General features: G+C 43.1%; 1 protein-coding gene across 1 annotated transcript in view; it reads right to left on the bottom strand.

The window, feature by feature from the left end:
- LIG3 (DNA ligase 3) overlaps nucleotides 1–8,390 on the bottom strand; it is a 51,973-nt gene extending 43,583 nt beyond the window's left edge. Inside the window, exon 1 of the mRNA XM_021066161.1 lies at nucleotides 7,086–8,390. The gene's annotated coding sequence lies outside the window, so the exon portion shown is untranslated. The remainder of the gene's footprint in view (nucleotides 1–7,085) is intronic.

The following is an 8,411-nucleotide window of genomic DNA, read 5'->3' on the forward strand; positions in this document are numbered from 1 at the left end:
AGCCAGGGGTTCCACGGTGGCTCATCAGATTAAGGATCCTGCTGTGACAGGGGTTTGATATCTGGCCTGAGAATTTCTGCATGCCAAGCTCCCCTGCCAAAAAAAAGCAATCTAGCATCATCTAGCCACCCTTCCTACCCATATACATATTTACGAAATACCCCTGCACAACATTCAGCCAAGTAGCTAGCCAACTGGTGCATCCTTAGCAGGAAACATACTACTTCCATTAAGACCTTTCATTCTGTCTTCATTAGAAAGTGTTTTTTTTTCCTCATAGCCAATTTTTATATGTATTTATATTAAGTATTTATGTATAAAAATGAAAAATATACTTACATAAAAATATATGTAAAAAAGCATATATAAAAACACACATATAAACAAAAAGGACAGTGTTTAGAGTGAAAGGGGGCACTACTCATAATTACACCAGACAACTGGGATTATCCTGGGCAAACCTTACAAGTAAAAGTGATGCTCTTTTAGCCATCTCTTTCTCCAGAACAGTTGACACAATGGTAAAATTAAGGATTTAGAGTTAAATCTAAAAAAAAAAAAAAAAAAAAAAAAAAAAACCCTTTTGCTCTAATCCCCTTATTTTAAAGAGGGAACTAAAGAATATTAAATTAGCCTACGATTAAGTTAAGATCATGGGGCAGGGTTAGACCAGATACTACTAGTAGAAATACTTTCATTGCTTTATTTTTATAAACTTCAGTTTATAACCCCCTTTCACATGCTTGCATCATTAAGTCTCTTGCCACATACCCATGGGGTCATTTTATAGTACAGCAAACTAAGTTTCAGAGAGGCGACTTGCCCAAGATCACCAGACATTAAAAAGTAGAATGGGTTTCTCTAAAAAGCAGAGTGGGAACATGAATATGTCTTTTGTTTTCTCTTGCCAATTCCCCGATCTTTCCACTGCTCCATACTAATCTATTGTTACATTACAGGTTTTCAGGTTAACTTATACTCTTTTTCCTGCAACTTTAATTCCATAGTATCTTATTTTGTTCCCTGGTGTGTAAGTACTAGTCATTACTTTCATCATTAGATGATATAAATGTGAAAGCATTTTGAAAATTGTAAGGCACTGGACAAACGAGTATTTGAAGGCTAGTTAGGAGATGAGTAATTTTTTTCCAAGAGGGGAACTGTATTCAATTGGTAAGTGAATTGGGTGAGAAGAGTACCTTTGCAGTATTTATAATAATTCTGGTACACAGTCATACCTCATTTTATTGCACTTTGTACTGTTGCATTTTTTTTTGGCCACACTCGTGGCATATGGAAGTTCTTGGGACAGGGACTGAACCTGCACCACAGCCGCAACCTGTGCCAGTGCCAGATTCTTAACCTGATGTGCCAGCTAGGAGCTCCCACTTTTATTTATTTATTTTTAACAAATTGAAGGACTGTGGCAACCCTGCATAGAGCAAGTCTCAGGGCCATTTTTCCCAACAGCATCTGCTCACTTTGTGTCTCTGTCACATCTTGCTAATCCTCACAATATTCCAATCTTTTCCTTTATTATATTTGTTATGGTCATCTATGATCAGTGATCTTTGGTATTACTATGATTCACTGAAGGCTCTGATAATGGTTACCATTTTCTAGCAAGAATTTTTTTTTTAGGATCGCACTTGTGGCATAATGGAAGTGCCTGGGCTAGAGGTCGAATTGTCTAGCAATAATTTTTTTTTTTTTTTTTTTTTTTGGTCTTTTATCCTTTTAGGGCCACACTTGCAGCATATGGAGGTTCCCAGGCTAGGGGTCTAGTCGGAGCTGTAGCTGCTGGCCTATGCCAGAGCCACAGCAACACCAGATCTGAGCCACATCTGCGATCTACACCACAGCTCACATCAATGCCGGATCCTTAATCCACTGAGCAACGCCAGGGATCGAACCTGCAACCTCATGGTTCCTAGTTGGATTCGTTTCTGCTGGGCCACAACGGGAACTCCTCTAGCAAGAATTTTTAAATTAAGGTATATACATTTTTTTTTTTCAAGACATAATGCTATTACACACTTAATAGACTGTAGTATAGTGTAAACAACTTCTGTGCCCTGGAAAACCAAATTATTTGCGTGGTGTGCTGTACTGCAACATTCTCTTTATTGTAGTGGTCTGGAACAGAACCTACAATATCTTTCGAGGTGTGCCTGTAAATGTTGGCTGAACTAGGGAGGTCTCCAGAAAGAGAACAAGTAACAAGAAGAAACCCTTGGGACCAATTCTTATTGGGAACATTGCTGCTACTCACAGTCTAGTGCCAAAACCTACTTCACCCAGCTCTAAGAGGTATGAAGGAGCTCTCCAAGGTATGGATGATCAAGAGAGATCCAACAATCCCTATAGTCCTCTACACCAATCTCAAATCCAACAAAGTTTCGCTAGATTTTGGCCAGGGCCCCATCCCTCGTCCTGTGGGATACAGAGCAGTGGGAGATTTTGAGAGGTTTTTGGTCCTCTTAAAAACCCAATGGGAGGAGTTCCTGTCGTGACTTAGTGGTTAATGAATCCGACTAGGAACCATGAGGTTGTGGGTTTGATCCCTGGCCTTGCTCAGTGGGTTAAGGATCTGGCGTTGCCATGAGCTGTGCTGTAGGGCCAGACATGGCTTGGATCCCTCATTGGTGTGGCTGTGGTGTAAGCCAGCAGCTACAGCTCCGATTAGACCCCTAGCCTGGGAACCTCCATATGCTGTGGGTGCGGCCCTAGAAAAGGCAGAAAGTCAAAAAAACCCCAAAAAACAAAAAACCAATGGGAGGTGTTTTTGTTTTTGATCTTTTTAGGATTGCACCCAAAGCATATGGAGGTTCCCAGGCTACAGGTCAAATCAGAGTTGCAGCCTCTGTCCTACACCACAGCCACACCAACTTGGGATCTGAGCTGCGTCCGTGACCTACACCACAGCTCACGGCAATGCCAGATCCTTAACCCACTGAGCAAGACCAGGGATCAAACCTGCATCCTCATGGATACTAGTCAGATTCATTTCCGCTGAGCCACGAAGGGAACTCCAGCAGTTTTGTTTTGTTTTTTTTTTGGCTGCACCCAGAGAATGAGGAGGTTCCTGGGTCAGGGACTGAATCTGCGACATAGTAGTGACAATGCCAGATCTTTAACCACTAGGCCATCAGGGAGCTCCTTTAAACTTTTTTTTTTTTTTTGGTCTTTTTGCCATTTCTTGGGCCGCTCCTGCGGCATATGGAGATTCCCAGGCTAGGGGTCTAATCAGAGCTGTAGCTGCCGGCCTACACCAGCGCCACAGCAACGCGGGATCTGAGCTGCATCTGCAACCTACACCACAGCCACACCAACTCAGGATCTGAGCTGCGTCTGTAACCTTCACCACAGCTCACAGCAACGCCAGATCCTTAACCCACTGAGCAAGGCCAGGGATCAATCCCGCAACCTCATGGTTCCTAGTAGGATTCGCTAACCACTGAACCATGACGGGAACTCCTTTAAACTCTTCTTTAACTGTGTTACGATTAAGGACTCAACAACCTTAAGGATACTCAACTTAGTGAAGGTTCCAACTTCTCAGAGCATGGCATTCAAGGACCTCCACAACAGCTTGTAACCTATTGTAACCTACCCTTTCAACTGTAACTCCCATTGTTGTCAGGAATAAACACTGCTCTAGTTAAACTGGACTGCTCACTGCTTCCTGGGCATGTTTTATTTTTCCACCTGGACACCATTTTCTTAAACCTGCACTATCCTGTATGGTGCCGCCGTTAGTCACATATGACTAGTGGGTACTTAAGATGTGGCCAGTACACATTGAGATGTGCTGTTAGATACACCCAGGTTCAAAATACATTTCCACAGGAACCCAAAACATGTAATACATTTCATTCATATTCAAATATTGGTTACATACTGAAATGTTAATATCTTTGATATACTGCATTAAAATACATTAGAACTAATTTCACATTTTTTACTTTTTCATGTGGTTATTAGAAAATTTAAAATATGCATGAGGCTTGTATTATACATATATATTATATATGTATATTTATACACACACATACACATCTAATATATATTGTCTTTTTAGGGCTCTACCCACAGCACATAGAAGTTTCCAGGCTACGGGATGAATTGGAGCTGCAGCTGATGGCCTACACCACAGCTACAGCAACACTGGATCCAAGCTACATCTGTGACCTACATCACAGCTCATGGCAACGCTGGATCCTTAACCCACTGAGCAAGGCCAGGGACCGAACCCACATCCTCATGGATACTAGTTGGTTTTGCTACTGCTGAGCCACAAGAGAAACTCCTTGCATTACATTTTCAACGTACAGTGCTCCGCTAAATCATTAGCCTCGCCTCTTAGGCCCTCGTAGAAGTGGGCCCACCACTCTAGCCCTCCTCTGTACTTTCTTACATCCTGAAATAATAAAATGATAAAATAGAGAAAACTTTGTGTGAGTTCACACATTTGATGCAGACATGCCCTTCACATTATGAAGCTAAAGTTGTTGCTGTTGCAGATCAGCTGGATAGCTCAAGAAAGTGGAGGCTTTCTGCCAAAGGCCAAATAATATACTCCGTAAGTGTTAGAAAACTTTTTTCCCTCTTTTTTTGGCTGCCCCGCAGCATATGGAGTTCCCCTGCAAGGGATCCGATATGAGCCACAGTTGTGACCTTTGCCACAACTTTGGCATCACTGGATCCTTTAACGCACTGTGGTTTGGGGACTGAAACTTCATCCTGGCGCTGCAGAGACAATGCCAGTTCCATTGCACCACAGGAGGAATGCCTAGATATCTTTGAAAGGCATCCACACTAGACAAAACCCAAACTCCTGAATTCCTTGTATATCTCCATTTTTTTTTTTTTTTTTTTTTTTGCCCGTGCCTGTGGCATGTGGAGTTCCCAGGCCAGGGATCTAACCTGTACCACAGTAGCAACCCAAGCTGCTGCCGTGACAACGCTGGATCCTTAACCTGATGGATCACAAGAGAGCTCCTCTATCTCTTGTTTTCCTTCACTTCTAATCACTGAAATGTTAGCTCTTCTGGTAAAATTCTTTAAATTCTATTACTTTTCTCTTAAGACAAATCTAATTAAAGTCCTAGTCACCCTGCTTTTAAATTGTAGTTTCCAAGTAGTCTCCCAGCTTCCTTCCTTCCCCCACCCATGTTCATCCCATCTGTATACTGCAACTAAAATAATAATCTTCCATAATTTTTTTTTTTGCTTTTTAGGGCCACACCCAAAGCATATGGAGGTTCCCAGGCTAGGGGTCTAATAGGAGCTAGAGCCCCCGGCCTACGCCAGAGCTACAGCAACTTGAGATCTGAGCCATATCTGTGACCTACACCACAGCTCACGACAACGGTGGATCCTTAACCCACTGAGTGAGGCCAGGGATTGAACCCACATCCTCATGGTTCCTGGTCAGATTCGTTTCTGCTGTGCCACGACGGGAACACCTCCATAATGTTTTTTTTGCTCAAAAACTTCCATTTTTTTTCCCACACTGCCTACATGGAGAATTCTTTCATTCAACATTCAAGGCTTTTACAGACCTTATCCCTGGGCTTAAAACCTGGGCTTTAGGGAAGTTAGACTGAGTTGTAAAGCACTTAGAACTCTATCTAGCTTATACTGTAAGAAAGTCTTAGCTATTATTACTACTGCTCATTCTTTATTCCTTTTTTCTTTTTTTTGTATTTTTAGGGCCGCACCCTCAGCATATGTTAGTTCTCAGGCTAGGGGTCGAATTGGAGCTGCAGCTGCTGGCCTACACCACAGCCACACGTTTGTGACCTACACCACAATTTGTGGCAACACTGGATCCTTAATCTATTGATTGAGGCCAGGGATCAGATTCGCATCCTCATAGATACTAGTCGGGTTCTTAACCAGCTAAACAATGACAAGAACTCCTGCTCACGTTTATTCTAATGCGCTGTATGCATGCCTATCCCTGGAACACTGCTCATTTCTTTTTCTTATTTGAATACCTCTATCTCCAAAGGGAGGAGTGATTTCAATTTCATGATCGATGATCAGCATAAGCGATTTCAATTATCAATGATCAGCACAAGTGTTACCAGAGAAACAACTTAATGCCACCTTCCTACAATTTATAAAACCTGTTAATTCTGAATGCTAATTTACCAAAATATGTAATCATAAAATTTAAGACTAGATGGGATACAAATAAAAGGTGGCATTTCTTTTATGCAATAGATAGTAAACTTATGAAATTGTCACTTGAAGAAAAAAACAAAGCCTAGAAATATATAAATGGGTTCTGAATGTAGAGCAATGTCATGCCAACTCTGGCCTTATTAGAATAACCTGGGAGGCCTTCAATTTGATACATATGTCTCAGCCCTGCTCCAGATTTACTCAATCTCTCCAAATGTAGGGCTTGGGCACATGAATTTTTTAAAAAGCTTCATAGGTGATTCACCGTGCACTTTTTTGAGGGGGCTAGGCCTGCGGCATGTGGAAGTCCCAGAACCAGGGATCAAAGCCACGCCACAGCAGTAACCTGAGCTGATGCAGTGACATCTGCCCTATTCTTAACCCACTGCATCACAAGGGAACTCCCTCACGTGCACTTTAAAAAAAAGTTTTGTATGAGATCTACACATGTACCTACATCTGAAAAGCACTGGTTCAATAAAGAGAAACTCTGGGTTAAGGAGGTTAGTCATATTTGGCATGTATCTTTCACCATGTTCTCCTGGAATATGGTTTCGAAATGGAATATGTGGAGAACTGATTAGCCTTGAATAACATGTATTATGAATAGTGTTCTTAAACAGTCCCCCCAACCCTCTTGAGTTAGATTTAGGGAGTCAGAAAAGAAAAAGCCATATCCACCTCAGATGCCACACCTGGTTTTCATCTAAAAGCTTGTCCATTGGTCTGACTTCTATTAATTTACAAACTTCAAAGCAGAATTAAGTAAATATATATTTAACTATGTACAGTATCTACAGCTTACAGCTTTTACAACTCAAACTTTAGATCTGTGTGTGAAAAAGTGGGCGTTTTAGTATATAATACTTTAAAAACTTCAAAAACACTTTTACCTCAAAAATATTTTACACCAGTTTTCCAAAGCGGTATCTTCACAGGCTCCTTGTATCTCAACAACCCAGTTAGGTCACCAAATCTCTAGGCATGGAGTAAACGTTACATTGAGAGACGGCACTTTTTATACAATCGTAGAGGGTGTAGAAATCTTGCGTCTGTGAAATCCTATAACAAAGCCCCTTTCACCCGCCAATCCTGAGACAATAAATCCTGTAGCTCTCCCTCATCATCGCTGTCAACATTCTCCTCTTCCTTTTTCTGCAATTCTTTAATGGTCAGCACCTCTTTAAGCTTATTTTTTATTTCATCCTGGCGATTCCGCAGCTTTTCCACCCGACGGTAGCACTCTATCTGCTCATCGATCTCTCCAATCTGCCGGTCCAACCGTCCCTCCTCATCCTCTTCAGCAACTATGGCTTCGGAAATAGTGTTCACCTGTCTCATGGCTTTTTGAAATTCGTCCCACTCTTTGTCCATCTGATCCTTTGGGGCGTCAACCTTTCGTACCCTCGCATCTATCTCAGGGTCGTCAAAAAACCCTTCCGGTAATGCTTCGGCAGTGTTTTCTCTCCTTTCCACTACTTTTTCATGTATCTCTGCTTTCTCAATTGACCCCGAATGAGGAATTAAAGGGGCCTTGGGAGGATTTGTATCTGAAAAGCCGCTTGGCAGCCGACTACCACTTGCCTCCCGCGAGGAGGGAAGTGAGTGTTCCTTGCTCGGTACGTTGGACGGCTGCTTACTGGCATCCCCTTTCTTCCCTTCTCCTCCTCCTCCCTGCCCCTCTTCCTCCTCCTCCTCTTCCTCATCTTCATAATCAGGGAGTAAACCGAGTCCCGAAGACTTACTGAGGGTCGTTCTAGTGGATTCCTTTCCGGTTTTGTCAAAGTTGGTGGGCAAGGCGGAAGTGGAGGGCTGTACCTGAGGCACCGGAGAGGCCTTCACTCTTTTGGCATCTTGGCTCTCTGCATCTGGTGCCTTCCTCTTGGCGGACGGACCCTGGGTGGCCTCCTTCGCGCCTTTCAGCTCGGCCACTTTCTCTCGGTGCTGCTTTCCGAGGACGTGAGTCTGCCACAGGAGCTCGCTCTTAACCGGGGTGTTACACAGGGCACAACTCAGCTGCCCCAAACGGTTGTACTTCGCGAATGGAGATTCTATCCGTTTTCGGTTGGTGCTCAGACGCTGCTTCTCTTTCATCAACCTCCGCAATTCGTCCTGATTCACCACTCGCTTCCCGGCCGAAGGCCGAGCAGACGCGGAGGACGCCATCTTCGCGGCCGGACCCGAGGCGATTCTGGCTTCCGTCCCGGCGATGCCTGATA

Source organism: Sus scrofa, chromosome 12 (assembly GCF_000003025.6).
Source record: "Sus scrofa isolate TJ Tabasco breed Duroc chromosome 12, Sscrofa11.1, whole genome shotgun sequence".
Lineage (NCBI taxonomy): Eukaryota > Metazoa > Chordata > Mammalia > Artiodactyla > Suidae > Sus > Sus scrofa.